Genomic DNA, 21,774 nt, shown 5'->3' on the forward strand with positions numbered 1-21,774 from the left:
CTGGACCACATCCTTTTATTCAGCGGCGCTGTCCCTTTGTAAAGTATGGGAGGGCGCAAATTTATAGTTTGCAGGAGGGCGCCGAACACCCTAGCACCGGCCCTGAGCAGGTACCTTCAAAGTGGCCGTATCCTAAGACGGCAGTGCCACCTTTTTTGACAAACGTGTGAGCGCCTTATCCACCCTAGGGGATATCTCCCAGCGTAACTTATCCTCTGGCGGGAAAGGGTACGCCATCAGTAACTTTTTAGAAATTACCAGTTTCTTATCGGGGGAACCCACGCTTTTTCACACTTCATTCACTCATTTGATGGGGGAACAAAACACTGCCTGCTTTTTCTCCCCAAACATAAAACCCTTTTTTAGTGGTACTTGGGTTAATGTCAGAAATGTGTAACACATTTTTTATTGCCGGGATCATGTAACGGATGTTCCTAGTGGATTGTGTATATGTCTCAACCTCGTCGACACTGGAGTCAGACTCCGTGTCGACATCTGTGTCTGCCATCTGAGGGAGCGGGCGTTTTTGAGCCCCTGATGGCCTTTGAGACGCCTGGGCAGGCGCGGGCTGAGAAGCCGGCTGTCCCATAGCTGTTACGTCATCCAGCCTTTTATGTAAGGAGTTGACACTGTCGGTTTATACCTTCCACCTATCCATCCACTCTGGTGTCGGCCCCACAGGGGGCGACATCACATTTATCGGCATCTGCTCTGCCATCACATAAGCCTCCTCATCAAACGTGTCGACACAGCCGTACCGACACACCACACACACACACACACACACAGGGAATGCTCTGACTGAGGACAGGACCCCACACAGCCCTTTGGGGAGACAGAGAAAGAGTATGCCAGCACACACCAGAGCGCTATATAATTTTGGGATTAACACTATATTGAGTGAATTTTTCCCAATAGCTGCTTGTATATACAATATTGCGCCTAAATTTTGTGCCCCCCCTCTCTTTTTAACCCTTTGAGCCTGAAAACTACAGGGGAGAGCCTGGGGAGCTGTCTTCCAGCTGCACTGTGAAGAGAAAATGGCGCCAGTGTGCTGAGGGAGAAGCCCCGCCCCTTTTTCAACTGACTTTCTCCTGCTTTTTCTGGAATACTGGCAGGGGTAATTTTACATCTATATAGCCTCTAGGACTATATATGATGTAGATTTGCCAGCCAATGTGTCATATATTGCCCTCAGGGCGCCCCCCCCAGCGCCCTGCACCCTCAGTGACCGGAGTGTGAAGTGTGCATGAGGAGCAATGGCGCACAGCTGCAGTGCTGTGCGCTACCTTGGTGAAGACCGAAGTCTTCTGCCGCCGATTTTCCGGACCTCTTCTTGCTTCTGGCTCTGTAAGGAGGACGGCGGCGCGGCTCCGGGAACGAACACCAAGGCCAGTTCCATGCGGTCGATCCCTCTGGAGCTAATGGTGTCCAGTAGCCTAAGAAGCCCAAGCTAGCTGCAAGCAGGTAGGTTCGCTTCTTCTCCCCTTAGTCCCTCGATGCAGTGAGCCTGTTGCCAGCAGGTCTCACTGTAAAATAAAAAACCTAAAATAAACTTTCTTTCTAGGAGCTCAGGAGAGCCCCTAGTGTGCATCCAGCTCGGCCGGGCACAGAAATCTAACTGAGGTCTGGAGGAGGGTCATAGTGGGAGGAGCCAGTGCACACCAGATAGTACCAAATCTTTCTTTTAGAGTGCCCAGTCTCCTGCGGAGCCCGTCTATTCCCCATGGTCCTTACGGAGTTCCCAGCATCCACTAGGACGTCAGAGAAATGATAAACATCATGTCAGATATTGTTTAATTCTCAACGTGCAACACAGTTTTTAGTTGTAAGATCTTAATGAACGTTATCACATGATGAGAAAGAATTGTGGCACTATTAGCACCCATGTCTATAGAGGCAGTGTCCATGGGGTAAATTTACAAAGATGGGAGTTCTATTTGAGATGGGATGTTGCCCATAGCAACCAATTAGATTCTACTTCTCATTTATCTAGCACCTTCTAGAAGATAATACCTGTAATCTGATTGGTTGCTATGGGCAATATCCAATCTTAAATATAACTCCCATCTTAGTAAATTTACCCCCATGACTGATACTTACAGGCCCTCAGTGATACCAGAACTAACTAATTATATATTTACATTTATTTCTCTATCTGCACTGTCCAACTTTTCTTGCAATAGATATTAAGGGAGCACAGAGGGACAATATCTGACCTGCAGGACAATTGTAGTTTAGAACATAAATTATTCACAACAGACATAAAATATTGATACAGTCTATTTTTTGGTTTGTAGCAAAGCACAATACTGGAAACAGACTGAAACTCTGACTATGCTAGGAACACATATAAAGACATATGAGAGATATGATAGACGTTTAAGGAGAAAGTTATGATGAATATGTGTTGGCTAATCAAACATTACAGATGATAATTAAGATGTAATAAGCTAACAATGCCTTGAAGGCTTTTGAATATAACAGTTGATGTCTGTTTTCTGGTGCTCCCCCTGCACTAAATGTTACATTGGTACTTGGAGGTATGGTGCATGCTAAATAGAAAGATAATAGTCTGCTAGTTAAGGGGGGTACACACGGAGCGATGGTCAGCTAATTTCTAAGCAGTCTGACTAAATTGTTTAGAAATTAGCTGAACATCGCTCCGTGTGTAGGAGTGCCGGCGACAGTATTGTGCGGTCATGCGCTTCGCTATTGCCGGTCCTAGATTGGCCTGCATGCAGGCACAATCTAGCAGGTCGCACATTTCACCGCTGGGTGAAATGAGCGGCCCCCGTGTCCATCCATCCCCTCGCTCAGCACATCGCGCTGTGCTGAGTGGGGGGCGAGATGCGTGCTGAGCGGTCTGTGCTAGACCACTCAGCACACATCTCTGGGGAAATCTCCCCGTCAGTACGGCCCTTTAGAGCAATGGTAGTAAACTGTAGTCTGTGCAAAGTAAACTGGGTGCCTTGGATTGGTGGTCCAGGACCAATTCAAATTATTTATGGTGAATGTAATAGGCAAAACCAGTGCTGGTGGTTGACAATCATAAAATATATGAGCAATCAAAAACAAGTAACACAATAGTACCTAAGGATGACATATAAACACAATTTACTTTTTTTACTAATATTTCTTTTTACATTTCTCAATAATAAACTACAGGTTGAGTATCCCTTATCCAAAATGTTTGGGACCAGAGGTATTTTGGATATCGGATTTTTCCGTATTTTGGAATAATTGCATACCATAATGAGATATCATGGTGATGGGACCTAAATATAAGCACAGAATGCATTTATGTTACATATACACCTTATACACACTGCCTGAAGGTAATTTTAGACAATATTTTTTATAACTTTGTGCATTAAACAAAGTGTGTCTACATTCACACAATTCATTTATGTTTCATATACACCTTATACACACAGCCTGAAGGTCATTTAATACAATATTTTTAATAACTTTGTGTATTAAACAAAGTGTGTGTACAATGAGCCATCAAAAAACAAAGGTTTCAGTATCTCAGTCTCACTCATAAAAGTCCGTATTTCGGAATATTCCATATTTCGGAATATTTGGATATGGGATACTCAACCTGTATAGGTCTAGGGGTGCCGTGAAAATAATTCTGATGGTCTAGGGCGCCGTGATTCAAAAAACATTTGAGAACCACTGGTGTAGGGTGTTGGAAGCGCTGGGTAATACATAAATATAAGATAGGTAAAAGAATAGATGAAACATTTTGATCATATTAATACAATTTGGTAGTGAAATAGTAACACTGTATAAAAATTTGTTGCCACTGATAAAGTGCTCTAAAAAAATTCTTTGCGTATATAGTGCCTCTTTTAAAACGAATGGGAAATATATATATATATATATATATATATATATATATTTTTTTTTTTATGTATATATTTAGATGCAGGTATGAGGTGACATACAAAATTCTTTAGGAAGTTGAAAAAATTACAGTATATATGAAAATGGTAAAAGTAAAATATGATAATATTGAAAATATGTCAGCAACGTACCAGTAGGCAGTGTGGTTTTAACAGGGTAATCCCGTTCGGGGCCTTCTGTGTGGAGTAACCCAGTCTTTGGCAGGACCGGTGTTGCTACTGGATGATTAGAGGGCAGCGCGGTGTCCTGGCAGTAACAATGCCCGCTGGTTTCTCCATTATGTTTGCTCCGGTGGATTTCCCCGATGGATGAATGGTCCAGATTGAAACTGCATGGTGAGTGGACCCCCTGTGACTGCAGGCTGTGCAAACGGGTTGCTTGCTTCTTGCTTATAAGCCAGAGAAAGACGCTTTGCATCTTTGCAGAAAGAAGCCCCCAGTAGTGCCATATATACACACAATTCCCCCAGTAGTCCCATAAATACACATAATGCCCCAGAAGTGCCAAATATACACATAATGCCCCCAGGGCCGGCCTGAGCATATTTTTTTGGGTAAGTAAATATAAATTTTGCCACCCTTTGGTGGGATAAACTTCTTAAATGGAGAGCGCGCCTTCACCGCAAAAATGGATGTGGTCTCACAAGAAAATGGCGTGGTCACATAATTGTACCCCCAAGGGTATAGGGATATAGTAGGTAACTGGGGAGGCAGGGATGACAGATAGTGGGTGATAGTGGAGGCATGGGTGACAGGTAGATAGTGGTGACTGGTGAGGCAGAGGTGACAGGGAGATAGCGGGTGACTGAGGCAGGGGTGACAGGGAAAATAGGATTTTAATACCTACCTGTAATTCCTTTTCTCCTAGTCCGTAGAGGATGCTGGGTTCCACTTCAGTACCATGGGGTACAGACGGTTCCGCAGGAGCCATGGGCACTTTAAGACTTTTCAAGGGTGTGAACTGGCTCCTCCCTCTATGCCCCTCCTCCAGACCTCAGTATAGGAACTGTGCCCAGGGAGACGGACATTTCGAGGAAAGGATTTACTTTTAACTCAACGGTGAGATTCATACCAGCTCACACCTCAACCATGCAGCACAACATGGCATTCAACATAACACACGCCAACGGGCATGAACAATTGCAGCAACATGCTGAAATAATCGTAACACAACATTAGTGGAACTACAAAATAACAACTGCAGGTAAAGTACGCACTGGGTCAGGTGCCCAGCATTCTCTACGGACTAGGAGAAAAGGATTTACCGGTAGGTATTAAAATCCTATTTTCTCATACGTCCTAGAGGATGCTGGGATCCACTTCAGTACCATGGGGTTATACCAAAGCTCCAGCACGGGCGGGAGAGTGCGGATGACCCTGCAGCACCGATTGACCAAACTTGAGGTCCTCATCGGCCAAGTTGTCAAACTTGTAAAATTTAGCAAACGTGTTTGACACTGACCAAGTAGCTGCTCGGCAAAGTTGTAAAGCCGAGACCCCCCGGGCAACCGACCAGGATGAGCCCACATTTCTAGTGGAGTGGGCATTTACCGAATTCGGTACTGGCAATCCTGCCGTGGAATGAGCGTGCTGAATCGTCCCTCTGATCCAGCGCGCAATAGTCTGCTTAGAAGCAGGACACCCAATCGATCCAGCGCGCAATAGTCTGCTTAGACGCAGGACACCCAATCTTGTTGGGAGCATACAGGACAAACAGAGCCTCTGTTTTCCTTATCCGAGCTGTTCTTGCGACATAAATTTTCAAACCTCTAACCACATCAAGAGACTTTGACTCAGTGAAAGTGTCAGTAGCCACTGGCACCACAATAGGTTGGTTCATATAGAAAGACGAAACCACCTTCGGAAGAAAATGTTGGCGAGTTCTCAACTCTGCCCTATCTTCATGGAAGATCAGGTAAGGGCTCTTGTGAGACAAGGCCCCCAACTCAGACACCCGCCTTGCGGATGCCAAGGCCAAAAGCATCACCACTTTCCAAGTGAGAAACTTCAATTCTATCTCCTGTAGAGGTTCAAACCAATCCGATTGAAGGAACTGCAACACCACATTAAGATCCCCTGGTGCCACTGGAGGCACAAATGGAGGCTGGATGTGCAGCACTCCTTTCACGAACGTCTGAACTTCTGGAAGGAAGGCCAATTGTTTTTGAAAGAAAACTGATAAGACCGAAATCTGGACCTTGATTGAACCCAATCTTAGGCCCGCATCCACACCAGCCTGCAGAAAATGGAGAAAACGTCCCAACTGAAACTCCTCCGTAGGAGCATTCTTGGATTCACACCAAGACACATATTTTCTCCAAATACGGTGGTAATGTTTAGACGTTACTCCTTTCCTGGCCTGAATAAGAGTGGGGATAACTTCCTTGGGAATACCTTTTCGGGCTATGATCCGGCGCTCAACAGCCATGCTGTCAAACGTAGCCTCGGTAAGTCTTGATACACACACGGCCCCTGCTGCAGCAGGTCCTCACGAGGAGGAAGAGGCCGAGGATCTTCTATAAGCAACTCCTGAAGATCTGGATACCAAGCCCTCCTTGGCCAGTCTGGGGCAATGAGGATTGCTCGAACCCTTGTTCTTCTTATGATTTTGAGAACTTTTGGTATCAGTGGAAGTGGAGGGAAAACATATACTGACCGAAACACCCACTGGGTCACCAGTGCATCCACTGCTATTGCTTGAGGTTCTCTCAACCTGGAACAATATCTCTGAAGCTTCTTGTTGAGACGAGATGCCATCATGTCTACTTGAGGAACTCCCCAAAGACTTGTCACCTCTGTGAAGACTTCTTGGTGGAGGCCCCATTCTCCTGGATGGAGATCATGTCTGCTGAGGAAGTCTGCTTCCCAGTTGTCCACTCCCGGAATGAAAATTGCTGACAGAGCTCTTGCATGCCTTTCTGCCCAGAGGAGGATCTTTGTCACCTCTGCCATTGCCGCTCTGCTTTTCGTTCCGCCTTGACGGTTTATGTACGCGATTGCTGTTACATTGTCCGAATGGATCTGCACGGGTTGATCTTGAAGAAGATGTACCGCTTGTAGAAGGCCGTTGTAAATGGCTCTCAATTCCAGAACGTTTATGTGAAGGCAGGTTTCCTGACTTGACCATTTTCCGTGGAAGCTTTCCCCCTGTGTGACTGCTCCCCATCCTCGGAGACTTGCATCCGTGGTTACTAGGACCCAGTCCTGAATCCCGAACCTGCGTCCCTCTAGTAGGTGAGAACTGTGTAGCCACCACAGGAACGAAATCCTGGCTTTGCAGGACAGGATTATCTTCCGGTGCATGTGTAGGTGGGATCCGGACCACTTGTCCAACAGGTCCCACTGGAATACTGTGGCATGGAATCGGCCAAACTGTATGGCCTCGTAGGCCGCCACCATCTTCCCCAACAACCGAATGCATTGATGTATTGACACTCTTGTTGGTTTCAAAATCTGTTTGACCATTCTCTGGATTTCCAGAGCCTTTTCTACTGGAAGAAATACTCTCTGTACTTCTGTGTCCAGTATCATCCCCAGAAAGGACAATCTTGTCGTCGGTTCCAATTGTGACTTCGGAAAATTCATGATCCAACCGTGTTGTTGGAGTACTGACAGGGAGAGTGCAATGTTCTGCACCAACCGTTCCCCGGATTTCGCTTTTATCAGGAGATCGTCCAGGTCAGGAATTATATTGACTCCTTGTTGTCGATGGAGGACCATCATCTCTGCCATCACCTTGGTGAAAACCCTTGGTGCCATGGAGAGCCCGAACGGCAACGTCTGGAACTGGTAATGGCAATCCTTTACTGTGAATCTCAGATAAGCTTGGTTAGGAGGATAAATGGGAACATGCAAGTAAGCATCTTTTATGTCTACTGACACCATGAAGTCCCCTTCCTCCAGACAAGAAATCACTGCCCTCAGAGATTCCATCTTGAACTTGAACCTTTTGAGGTAGAGATTCAGATTTTTCAGGTTTAAAATTGGTCTGACCGAGCCGTCCGGCTTCGGAACTACGAAAAGGCTTGAATAAAAACCTTCTCCCTGCTGTGACAAGAGTACCAGGACAATGACTTGATCCTGACATAATTTCTGAATTGCAGCCTTTACTACTTCTCTGTCTGGAAGAGAAGCTGGTAAGGTCGATATGAAAAATCGGCATGGGGGGACGTCTTGAAACTCCAGCTTGTATCCATGGGACACTATTTGCAAAACCCATGGGTCCAGGCCAGATTGAGCCCAGATCTGACTGAAAAGTTTCAGAAGTGCTCCCACCCGAGCGGACTCCCGCAAGGGAGCCCCAGCGTCATGCTGCAGATTTGGCAGAAGTAGGGGTTGATTTCTGCTCCTGGGATCCTGGAGACGCTGCTGATTTCTTTCCCCTTCCCCTTCTTTTACCTGCAAAGAAGGGGGAACCTTTGGCCTTTTTGTATTTGTTGGGCCGAAAGGACTGCATGTGAGAGTGATGTGTCTTTTTCGCCGGTGCAGGAGCATAAGGCAAGAATGTCGACTTACCTGCGGTAGCCGCAGAGTCTAACGCATCCAGCCCATCTCCAAACAAGGCCATACGGGAGAGCCTCCATATTTCTTTTGGAATCTGCACCAGCATTCCACTGGCAAATCCACAACGCCCTCCGAGCTGATACTGCCATGGTAGCGGCTTTTGAACCCAAGAGTCCAATATCTCTCATGGCTTCTAGCATGTATACAGCTGCGTCTTTGATATGACCTAACGTTAGGAGTATCTTGTCTCTATCTATCGTGTCAATTTCCGATGACAAGTTATCTGACCATTTTTCGATAGCCCTACCCACCCACGCGCAAGCAATGGTGGGCCTGAGCAACGTACCACTGGCCACATAAATAGATTTTAACGTAGTTTTCAACTTGCGGTCTGCCGGCTCCTTCGGTGAAGCCGTCCCAAGTGTAGGGAGAATCACCTTTTTAGTTAACCTTGACAGGGCACTGTCTAATACAGGGGGTGACTCCCATCTTTTCTTGTCCTCTGCCGGGAAAGGATAAGCAACCTGAATCCTTTTGGGAATCTGAAATTTATTTTCAGGGTTTACCCAAACTCCCTCAAATAGAGTATTTAGCTCATGAGAAGGAGGGAAAGTTACATAAATTTTTCTTTCTTTATAAAAATAAGCCTTCTTCTGAGGTACAGGAGGGGCTTCCATAACTTCTAAAACTTCCTTTATAGCAACAATCATGTTTTGAATGCTGTTTGCCAATTTAGGATCTATCCCCCTGGAATCACTATCGTCGACACAGGAATCAGAGTCCATGTCGGTATCAGTATGTACTATTTGGCAAATGGTCTCTTATGTGACCCAGAGGGGTCGCCTGTGGATGAAAAGGCAGAACTATGAAAAATCACATCTTCCACTGATTTTCTCCAGCTCTCTGCATGAGACTCAGACTTATCCAATCTCTTACTGATATGATTCACACTATCACGTAATTCTTTCACCCATTCAGGCTCGTGGTGTGCCGGCAGCGCCACCACATTACAACTCTGTGTCCCTAAAATGGCTCCCTCAGGGGATGAGCCCCCTGCCTCAGACATGTCACACACGTGCACAACCACACCACAGACACTCCGGAACTTATAGGGGACAGACCCACAGTAAAATCTATCAGAAGGACACAGACAGGATTTGCCAGTTCACAACCCAGCGCCAGTAATAACTTGTCTGTGAAACACAAAATGCCCACAGACCTGTAGCGCTTTTATAATGATATTCACAATAATATATAGCACCAAATTCACTGTGCCCCCCCCTGTTTTGCACCCTGATACTTGGTTCAGCAGTGGAGGAGGACCAGCGTTCTTCTCTGCAGCCTGGAGGGAGAAATTGGCGCTGAGCAGTGTGCTGGCTGACTGAGGTGGAAGCCCCGACCCCGCAATGGCGCGTTTCTCCTCAGAGTTTTTTATACCAATATTTATACTGGCGGGGGTAGGGCTGTGCCTCGGCATCATATGCCCTCTATTTTTGCCAGTTTCTAGGTTTCATGCTGCCCAGGGCGCCCCCCCTCCCCCCACGCCCTGCACCCTGCAGTGTCTGTGTATGTGTGGGTAGCATGGCGCGCAGCATTCCCGCCCGCTGCGCGGTACCTTTTAGCCGTCACGATGTCTGAAGATTTCTTATTACACTAACCTGTCTTCTGACTTCTGGCTCTGTAAGGGGGGTGACGGCGGGCTGTGGGAGTGAGCACATAGCCGCAGCTAGCGTTCAGTTCCCTTCAGGAGCTAATGGTGTCCTGTCAGCCAGAAGCAGAGCCATGAAACTATTCAGGAAGTTGGTTCCTACTTCTGCCCCCTCAGTCCCACGAAGCAGGGAGACTGTTGCCAGCAGTTCTCCCTGAAAATAAAAAACCTAACATAAGTCTTTTCAGAGAAACTCAGTAGAGCTCCCCTGGAGTGCATCCAGTCTGCCTGGGCACATTTTCTAAACTGAGGTCTGGAGGAGGGGCATAGAGGGAGGAGCCAGTTCACACCCTTGAAAAGTCTTAAAGTGCCCATGGCTCCTGCGGAACCGTCTATACCCCATGGTACTGAAGTGGACCCCAGCATCCTCTAGGACGTATGAGAAATAGTGGGCGACTGAGAATGGGGTGACAGGGAGATAGAGGGTGACAACCCTGTGGTCCCTGCTCCCCTCCTTGTAGTCCCTGCTCACAACACACACACTCCACCCTGGAGTGCCTGTTTTCTACACACTCTCCTCAGTCCTTGTTCCCTACTCCCTGCACACAGCCTCCCTGCAGTCCCTACACACACGACCTGTAGTCCTTGCTCCCTATACACACACACACCCCATGCTGCGGTCCCTGCTTCCTGCACACTCCCTCCAGGTCCTTGCTCCTTTCAGGCACACACTCACTGGCTACTCTGGCCCAGCTTTGTCTCTCGGACACCAGGGATGCATGCAGTGTGGATCCCTGGCCTCACAGTGCTCTTCCCATATAGCATCCCCACAGCCGGGTATGGTGTCTATCCACAAAGTTGTCCGGCTGGGATTAGTGCTGGCGGCTAGCTGAGGGACAATGCTCCATGTTTGTTGCAGACCGACCACCTCCACATCCAGGGAGCAGCACGGTGGGGACAGTGTCTGTGCTGTACTCTGCTGATCAGCTGCAGCTCCGGGACCCACCACAGGGATGCAGCGCCCTCTTCAGTCTGGCACTCTACGCATTTTCGTACCTTGCGTATACGTTGGGCTGGCCCTGAATGCACCCAATAAGGCCATATATACACATAATTTACCAGTAATGCCATATATACACATAATGCCCTCAGAAGTGCCCTATATACACAAAATGCCCCCAAGTAGTGCCATGTATACATAATGCCCCCAGTATAGTGGCAGATACACAATGCCCCTAGAAGTGCAAGATACACAATGCCCTCAGTAGTGCCAGATACACAATGCCCCAGATGTGCCAGTTACACATTCTACCGCTAGTAGTACTCACCCCTCTTCTACTGCTGTTGCTACCACTGCTGCTATCCGTGTCTGAGGGGAGGAGAGCACAACACGTCTCTCTCCTGCACCTCACTATTTCCCATCTTTAAAATATTGCACCGGCTTGTGAGCCAAATAAAGATCACGGGCTGGCAGCCAATCAGGAGCCGCCACTGCCAGTCCATGAGCTCTGATTGGACGATGGACAGAGCCACATTTTAAACGGCTACAGGACTTCCACGGGGTACTTGCACTATTTGCTCTAAAAATCTACTCCTCATTATGTTCACATGTGGGGATAAGAATGAAATGTGACAAGATGTTAAGGTAAAATCAGTTTAAAAAAATAGCTAATGCAAAGGGCCAATATTCCACTGGGACTGTCCAAAGACTGCTTTCAGGGAATTTAGGATCTCTGGGACGAGTCACCACAGGCATATGGACAGTGATATCGTTGGGCTACTAACAGTCTAAAGGTTATCTTCTACAGTAGTCATCAATGTTTCAATGAGGGGACAGAAGGAACATATTCTGCCATAATTAGAGTACGTAATGCATGGCATACTACCACTAATACAAGATCATCTTACGTATTTCCTTCACGTGCCTTTGAATTTCCTGGCTCAGCCACAACTGACTATTATGGTTCAGCTCCTGCATTGTTACCACCAAGGCTAACTGAAGACAATCCTTACAATCGCTTACTTAGAGGACTTTTCCCTAGCAAGACCTACTAAAATATTCTTTTCCAGTGCATGGAATAAAGAACCTGTACAAACCATCTTAGCTTCCTTAGAAGTTTAGACAGCATCTTTACAGCAAGGAAATTTACATCATTACTACTAGCTATGGCCTTAGTGGGCATGTGTGCCAGGCGAGCCTTACTTCATATTACCTATCCAAAATGTGATCCTTTGAAATCTTTTAGATGAGTGCAATATAAGCAAAGACGAGATAAATCCAAGACCCCTTAGTAACTTTCCTTGCCTCATAATTGATACTTACTACTCCACTAGGAGGTGAAGCTTCACAGCTATTTATTACTTGCTGTAAACTCTCAAGGTGTGTACATATGGAGAGATTCGGGCTAACCCCGATTCTCACTGTGCGATAGGGACTTAAGGGGGGTACACACGGAGAGATCCGTACTTAAAATCTAAGCAATCTTGCTAGATTGCTTAGATTTTAAGCACGGATCTGCCGTGTGTATGCCCTCCAGCGATAGCAATGCGCGGCCCCGCGCATCGCTATCGCCGATGCTAGATTGAGCTGCATGCAGGCTCAATCTAGCGGGTCGCTCACTTCACCGTTGTGTGAAGTGAGCGGCCCCCCGTCGGCTTTCCCCCTCGCTCAGCACATCGCGCTGTGCTGAGCGGGGTGAGAGATGTGTGCTGAGCGGTCTGTGTTAAGATCGCTCAGCACACATCTCTCCCGTGAGTACCCCCCTTAAGTCAGTATCACAAGCCTAGATGACTGTGCTTGCAGTTCTGACTATTGGGCTAATTCAGACCTGCGATCAGGTCTAAACTGCGCATGTGCATGCACCGCAATGCGCAGGCACATCGGTCGACAGCGACGTGGATCGGCGGGCAGCGACGGGATGTGCGAGAAAAGTGATCGCACAGCCGATCGTAAGGTGACTGACAGGAAGAGGCCGTTTGTGGGTGACAATTGACGGTTTTTAAGGAGTGTCCAGAGAAACGCAGTAGGAACCAGGCGTTTGAAGGGAGGGATTCTGACGTCAGCTCTGGCCCCGATCATAGCACTGGAAGAGTAAGTCTACATTCAATCTATCTCAAGATCATGTTACATACATCTAAGAAACATATCCAAAATACGACCATATCTTACACAAGACACAGCAAAAACTCTAATCCATGCTCTCATTATCTCCCGCATTGATTATTGTAATAGTCTCCTGACCGGTCTTCCCAAACATGGGCTCTCACCACTACAATCCATTTTGAATGCAGCTGCGAGGCTAATCTTCCTCGCTAGACGTTCATCGTCTGCAGATCCGCTCTGTCAGTCCATCCATTGGTTACCGGTATTCTACCGTTTTAAATATAAAATACTTTTACTGACATACAATGCTATTAACCAAACTGCACCAACATATATCTCTTCACTCATCTCAAAATATCTCCCTACCCGACCTCTCCGCTCTGCACAAGATCTACGTCTCTCATCCACACGCATTACTTGTTCACACTCAAAATTACAGGACTTTATCCGGGCTTCACCCACTCTGTGGAATGCCCTCCCACGCACAGTAAGACTCGCCTCTAGTCTCCAAACCTTTAAATGTTCCCTGAAAACTCACCTCTTCAGACAAGCCTATCAAATTCCAGACCCACCCACATAACCTTCAGTGCTTCCCTATCTAATTACATCCTCTCTGTAGTACAGTATACATAACATCACATATTTTGTCTTTCTTTACTCTCACACCCTCTTGACACTTGGCCAACATTGCGGGGTATCATCATACAACCCATTAAGAACCTAGCAATCTGGTGGACCATTATGCAATAGATAGCATCTATCCTTGTGTATTTATGCCTGTTTCCCTATAGATTGTAAGCTTGCGAGCAGGGCCTTCCTACCTCTATGTCTGTCTGTTTTTACCCAGTTTTGTTCTATTACTGTTGTTCTAATTGTAAAGCGGAACAGAATATGCTGCGCTATATAAGATACTGTTAATAAATAAATAAATAAGTCCTGGTCTGTGCAGAGACTGCACAAACTTCTGTTTGTGCAGCTCTCCTGCACATGCGCTCCGACCGCTGCACAGCGATTTCCCCCTCCCCCTGTAGGCGGCGACTACCTGATCGCAGGGATGCAAAAAACGCACCCTAGCGATCAGGTCTGTATTAGGCCCTATGTACAATTTTGGCTGAGTGTCAATTTTTGGCTATACTTTTATACTAGATAGTCAAAATTGACTTGCCTGCACAGTCTATCTAGGCTTACGATACTGACCTCACGGGACCGCGCATCGGTATCGCATCGGGATCGCAAGGTGACTTTCACCTTGTGATCTGCACTAACTTTTCTTGCGATTTTGAGTATATAGAAAGAAAAAATCTTACCGTGTGTACACACCTTCAGCCTGCCGGACTTTCTACAATTAGAGTATGCATAGCTGCAGCTATGAAAAGCTGTGACATTGACATTTCACTATTTGTCACACTCCTTCCGGAATACGACCGCCACTAGTACAGCAGTAGAAGATATGTCGCTACAAGCCATAATACACACCGCTCATTGGTCCTCTGATCATGTGTTGGTAAAGCCAGGGCCAGCACAGAAATCTTGAGGCCGATATCTAAGCCCCCACCCTGCAACTCCCCGTTGACCGCCTCCTTTTAAAGCAGAGGGTGGCTTAAAAAAAATAGTATAGTTTGCAGGGGTGTAACTAAAAATTTGTGAGCCCCACAGCAAAGCTTTGGAAGACCCCCTCCCCCTCTTCAGTTTCTACAGAGACACTTCTCTCCACAGCACTCTGCTGACGTGGGCATGCCTAGTGCTGCTGGTTCACCTGTATATCAGCCCCTTGTGCTGTGGGTAATGTAATATATTCTGGGAGAGAGCCCCCTATAATATTCATGTCAGTCCTCTTGTGTTATTAGAGGCAATTATATAGTGTGCAGGCAGGGTGCACTGCAGTCACGTTGTTATGTGGGAGGGCGGCATGGGTGGAAACTTCATGTAGCCAGTGGTGATTGGTTCTCTGCTGTGAAGAAGTTAGTATGATTTGCCAGCATACGGTCAAAATACAGACGCCGGTAACACAATAGTTGAAATCCCGACAAGGCCAACTATCCCCGCAGCCTAACCCAAACCCTCCCCTCTTAGTGCATAAACCTAACCTCCCCCTGGTGGTGCCTAACCCTAACTCCCCCTCCCCTGAGGTACACTATGCATTTCACAGGAGCCCCGCCTCGCCAGTCCGATCCTGCACAAACCTGCCCACCTGTTAATCTGGCTCTGCTGCAGTGCTGCCTACCATGCTGGACATCCAAGCCTCCTCCCAGTGGGAGGGGTAGCGTTGCTATATTTCCAAAAATTAAAAACCGGAACACAATACACAATAATAGGGATCCCACTGGCACTGTCAAACCGCACCACGCCCTATTACAAAAACCTGCCTATCCCCTGGCTTTTTCTGTTCAATCCCCAGATGTGGTCACTCTGTGCTGTGGCTCCCGCAGCTCTTACTGTCTCTCTGTCCAATCCTCAGTGGCAGTCTCTGTGTCCTGTGACTACACCAGATCTCTGTGACTGTCTCTCTGTCCCATCATTCCTCCAGCTCTCTCTGACTGTCTCTCTTTCCCATCAGTCACCCAGCTCTCTCTGACTATATCTCTGTCCCATCACTCCCCTAGCGCTTTCTGGCTGTCTCTCTGTCCCATCACTCCCCCAGCTATCTCTGGCTGTCTCTCTCTGTTCCATCACACCCCCAGCTCTCTCTATCTCTGTCAAGAGCAGCCTCTGTGTCCAGACTCCACCAACTCTCTCTGACTCTCTCATCACACCCACAGCTCCCTCTGTCTCTCCACTCACCCAGCTCTCTCTGGGCGGGATGTACTAAAGCACATGATGCCCATCACCACGATGCTGATCACATATGTTCTTAAATATGCGATCAGCATTGCGGAGGATAGCTCTTCCGATAAGAGCTGTCCTCTGCGATGTGCAGCAGCAGCCTGACTTCCAGGATTCAGCCCCGAAGTCAGTCTGTGCATGCGTGGGGTGATGGGGGCGGGCATGGGCATACTGGGAGGGATCCGATTAGATCCCTCACACAGCGCTGCAGAGAGAAGCCCATAGGCTTCTATGGGGTATCGGCAGCCAAAGCTGGCGAACCCCTCCGCTGCGCTGACCTGCCGGCCGGGGGTTTGTACATTAGGAAAATGTGGTAAACGGAGTTTACCACATTTTCTGTTTAGTACATCCCGCCCTTTATCTCTGTCAGCAGCAGTCTGTGTCCTGACTCCACAAACTCTCTGTCCCATCACTCCCCCAGCTCTGTCTGACTGTCTCTCTGTTCCATCACTCATCCAGCTTTCTCTGACTGTCTCTCTGTCCCATCATTCCCCCAGCTCTCTCTGTCTCTGTTCCATTACTTCCCCCAGCTCTGACTGCTCCATCCCATCCCCAGTCTCTCTACTATGACTGCCCTGACTCTCGCTATTTCCTTGTCCCATCCCCAGTAGCAGTCTGTGGGGTCTATTTACTAAGCTTTGGATGGAGATAAAGTCGCTGGAGATAAAGTACCAGCCAATCGGCTCCTAACTGTCATTTTTCAAACACAGCCTGTAACATAGCAGTTAGGAGCCGATTGGCTGGTGCAGTGTCGGTCTGGGACATGAAGGGCCCACCGGGGGAATGCAGTTAAAGGGGCCCATACTTAGGGGTGTGGCCAGCCTACAAAGGGGGTGTGGCCAGCCTCTACAGAGGCTTGAAATACACAATAGTTTAGTTCAGTGTAATGCAACATATCTACTATGTATAATACAAGTGCACAGTCTGGAACCTGATCCCTAGAGCAGAGGTTCCCAAACTGTGTGCCATGGCTCCCTGGGGTGCCTCGGGACACTTGCAGGGGTGCCCTGGGTTGGTGGTCCAGGACCAATACAAATTATTCATGGTTAATATAATAGGCAAAACCAGTGCTGGTGGCTGTCAGTCATAAAATATGTGGGCAAACAGAAGCAAATCTTGTCCCTCACCACACAACTGACCCTAAGAATGACATATAAACGCGATCTACTTAATGTAATATTTCTTTCTAAATTTCCCAATAAGAAATTTTTGGCCTAGGGGTGCCATGAAAAAAATTCTGATATTCTAGGGCGCTATGATTCAAAAAAGTTTGGAAATCACTGCCCTAGAGGAAGGAGTGGGCCCTCAGGCAGTGGGGCCTACCGGTGGTTTCCCTGGTACCCCTGTGGGCCAGTCCGACCCTGGGCTGGTGTTTTATCTCCAGCGACTTTATCTCCATCCAAGGCTTAGTACATGGGGGTAATTCAGAGTTGATCGCAGCAGCAAATTTGTTAGCAGTAGGGCAAAACCATGTACACTGCAGGTGTGGCAGATATAACATGTGCAGAGAGAGTTAGATTTGGGTGGGTTATTTGTTTCTGTGCAGGGTAAATACTGTCCACATTATTTTTACACTGTAATTTAGATTTCAGTTTGAACACACCCCACCGAAATCTACTCTCTCTGCACGTTATATCTGCCTCCCCCCCCCCCCCCCCCTGCAGTGCACATGGTTTTGCCCAACTGCTAACAAATTTGCTGCTGCGATCAACTCTGAATTAGGCCCATAGACCCCTGTGTCCCTTACCAGGCTCTCTCTGTATTTTCTCACCTCCGTTGGCAGCTGGCACTTCCTGGTTCCTGCTGTCTGAGACAACGTGCATGGCATGCTGCTGTCTGAGGGCTCTTCCTGCCCCGCCCAATCCATGCACAGGCTCTTCAGGCTGAGATCATCTCTATGTTACGCCACTGGGTCCTAGTGCCCAGCAGATGTCTTCCTGCACTATGTAGTCAGTGTCCGAGGCAGTTCATAGTGCGGTGCAGCGTGACTGGGTGAAGGGGGAGCTGGACAACCTGGGACCCATAGCAGCCGCATCCCCTGCACCATGGTAGTTACGCCACAGATAGATAGATAGATAGATAGATAGATAGATAGATAGACAGATAGAATTTACGCATATATACCCCTTTCACACCGCCAATGCCGGATCCCACCCGGGAATTGGAAACTGGTCTTTCCCGTGGGGGATCCGACATTGGACCCCATGAGCAGGCTAACCGACCTGGCAAATAGCCATATCGGCGGGGGGAGTGGACTGGCAGCAGGGGCGGAGCCGGCAGCGGGGGCGGATCTCCACACCGACTCTCTCTATGTAGTGAATGGGTCCCGGGTCGCATTGACCCGGGAAACCGTTCACGCTGCTACTGACCTGGTATTCAACCCGGGAATAACACTGCTTTATTCCCGGGAATTCCACCATGGCCCTTTATACACACACACACACACACACACACACACATATATCCTATATAATAAAAGAGAAAGTTGGACCTCACTTCTGTTATGTGTGCTGGTGGCCGCTAGAGGCAGACCCACAAACCAAATTACTACCTTGTGTGAAAGTGAAAGTTATACTACAGGGCGATGTTACAGCCTGATGCTAATTACTTAAAAAGAAGGGGTAGGTGTAGATTTTTGGTGTGGCAGTTGACATGTATAACAAGCTCCGTTCAGGACACACACACACACACACACACACACACACACACACACACACACACACACACACACACACCCTATTCTCTTCCATATACTGCCCCCTATATACAGAACACCCTCTCCTCCATATACTCTGCACCACCTCTTCCATACATTATACTGCAACCAGGGCCGGACTGGCCATCCGGCATATGCCAGAAGGGGCTATGGGCAGGTGGGCCGCTCCGGTCCCTCAGAGAGCTGGGAAGGCCCTGCGCGGCGCAGCCTCCAGCTATTTGCTTCAGCCACCCCCACCGGTCTCCATGGAAATGGGGGGGTGCCGCGAGCCCACGCCCCCGGACTCGTGGCGCGCCTACGCCCCAGCAAGCGTCGCCATAGTAACGGGGGCGTGCTATGAGTCCATGCCCCCACGACTCACGGCGCCCCCCGTACATCGTGGCGGCGCGCCTCCGAGACGAGCATGTGCGCTCACAAATGCCAGGGCCGATTTAGAGCCCCAGTCCGTTGCTGGCTGCAACCTCAGGTTACTTGCAATTTCGGGACATGGCAACAAGTAGCAGCAGTAACCAGGAAATGGATGCATAAACCACTCACATGGTCCTACATCACTCAGTGGTGAATCAGTCCAGCAGGAAGGGGTGAGACCCTGTGTGGGGTGAGCAGTGTGGTGACCGGAAGGAGGAGGGGGTGGTGCTGGGGTTGCAGTGGCTGTGTGCCGGCGGACGAGAGGAGTCCTGTGCTCAACCCTCCCACACGCCACACAGGCCATGCCCACACCCCTCTGGCCAGCTGCTGGTGGCTACTGGTGTCCTTTACCCCCAGACTGGGTGGGAGCTGTCCGGGCGCTGGTGAGCTTATACATGCCTGGTGTATACAGTGGTGAGCTTACAAGTACTGGTGTATACAGTGCAACATCATTATAGCCTGCCCATTACAGATATAAAGCATCTATATACATCATATAATAGGCTAACGCTACACACATACACAGACACACAAACTCACACACACACCTGCTCAGAATGACAAAGCCCCTGCTCCCAGTAGCAGGACTTCCAGAAACCTAGCCCCTTCTGTGTGAGTAGTAACACCCCCCCCCCTCCCCCTCCACACCTCCCTCCAATAATCCGGCATTAGTGTCCTTCATTTTGAGTATTGATATAGATACATATTATACACACATAAATACTATGGGGGTCATTCCGAGTTGATTGATAGCTGCGGTTGTTCGCAGCGCAGCGATCAGTGAAAAAAACGGGTAATCTGCGCATGTGTATGCACTGCAATGCACATGCGTGGCGTATTGGTACAAAGTCCTTTGTGGTTTTGCATAGGTTCTAGCGAAGCTTTCAGTCGCACGGCCGAACGCAGGAAGATTGACATGAAATGGGTGTTTCTGGGTGTCAACCGACCGTTTTCAGGGAGTGCTTAGAAAAACGCAGGCGTGTCTGGGAAAACGCGGGCGTGGCTGGGTGAACGCTGGGCGGGTGTTTGACGTCAAAAGCCGTGCCTCCAGCGTTAGAATCAACGCACTCGAAGAGTAACTACAGGGATGGTCTTGTTTTGCACAAAATGAATTTGCAGGTGCTCTGCTGCACAAGCGTTTGCACTTCTGCAAAGCGAAAACACACTCCCCGGTGGGCGGCGACAATGCGTTTGCACGGCTGCTAAAAGTAGCAAGCAAGCGATCAACTCGGAATGACCCCCTATATGTAAAGGGGCTCATCGGTAGGGCTGTGTGGAGCCTTTGACTCAGACTGTCAGTGAGTCCGGCAGGCGGATGTCCTGCTGGCCTACCCGACACTTCGGTGGTGGTGTCATGGACAGACAGGGAAGCGCCAGCACAGCGACATGTGTAATGTCAGCAATACAGCACGGACCACAGGGACTGGACCAACTGACAAGAGTAAAAGGAGGGTGGGGATGGGAGTTTTCAGGTACTATTAATTGTTTTCTAACTTACATTGGACAATTGGAGCAAACACTTTAAAAAGCAATATTGGCACTGCGGCCCTTATCCTTGTGGCCCCCCTGGACCTTGAGGCCCTGTACGGGTGTCCCCTTTGTCACCCCCTGTTGCTGGGCCAGAGTTAAGCATCATTGGAGACCAATAGATCTACAAAAGATTAACTTTATCAGAGTAACCAACAAGTATGTGGTAGTCTGCCCACCATCTGTTGCGGGGTGGCAAACCTCCAGATGAACCAACAATAGTTTCTGGAAATTTATGATCTGCAAACTTTGTTTTAGGGAATAAGATTGTCACCTAGCAACAGCTGCACCTGCACTAACCACCCACTCATATTCCTTGCTAGGTCTGTTGGCTGCTCTGTCCAAGGCTGCTTTAGAAAATTGAAGCCCTTTTCTTCTCCTCTGTGCTTATCAGGTGAGCATAATAAAGTCCTAGGCAACAACAGCTAGAGCCATCAAATGATTTTCTACGTCTTACCATCCGGTTGTACAAAGAGTGATGATGTTGACGTCTGTTCTTCACTTTCATACCATTTGGGCCTATAGTTGTGCTTAGTTTGTGGAAGGCTTTTAGGTTGTGATGTTTTTCTCACTATTTTGTTAAATTTTTCCAATCTATGTTATTGTTAACAGTTAAGTAAACATTTTAACTTGGAAAAAACTTATGTCTTTTCCTTGTATTTGAACTCATGTGCCTTCCTTCCTTCCTTCCTTCCTTCCTTCCTTCCTTCCTTCCTTCCTTCCTTCCTTCAAGTCTAGGCTTGGGATTGCCATCAGTAGCCTTCAGGAAATCTGTCTGAGGTGCAGGCTTGAGTGGTCACTTGACCTTTAGCTCAGAGAGCAGATGCTCAGCCCCACCTGCCTCTATAGGATTCCAGTATTAATCAGGAAAGTTTGCAGGTCATGGTAGATTCCTGCAAACTACTGCATTTGTGTTATGGCCATAATGTGGGTCTGCCATGGCTGTGAGCAGAAGAGCACCACCACAGCAGAGTCAGGGGCCGTGGATTGTTGTAATAAGCTATGTCAAAAAGGTGGCCTGTGTGCAGCCCATTAAGGCCACTGGTAAGGCCTATGGCCATTCTAACCTCTGATGCTGCAGAACTACATATTCATGTAAAAAGCTGACACCACTTTTGGCAAAAACTGAGGTTGG

At 48.1% G+C, this 21,774-nt stretch overlaps 1 long non-coding RNA gene across 1 annotated transcript in view; it reads left to right on the top strand.

Annotated features, from left to right (window-relative positions):
- LOC134936811 (uncharacterized) overlaps positions 1–21,036 on the top strand; it is a 310,505-nt gene extending 289,469 nt beyond the window's left edge. The window contains exon 4 of the long non-coding RNA XR_010180553.1: positions 20,963–21,036. This is a non-coding gene — a long non-coding RNA (uncharacterized LOC134936811). The remainder of the gene's footprint in view (positions 1–20,962) is intronic.
- The last annotated feature ends 738 nt before the right edge of the window (positions 21,037–21,774 follow it).

This window comes from Pseudophryne corroboree, chromosome 6 (genome assembly GCF_028390025.1).
Source record: "Pseudophryne corroboree isolate aPseCor3 chromosome 6, aPseCor3.hap2, whole genome shotgun sequence".
NCBI lineage: Eukaryota > Metazoa > Chordata > Amphibia > Anura > Myobatrachidae > Pseudophryne > Pseudophryne corroboree.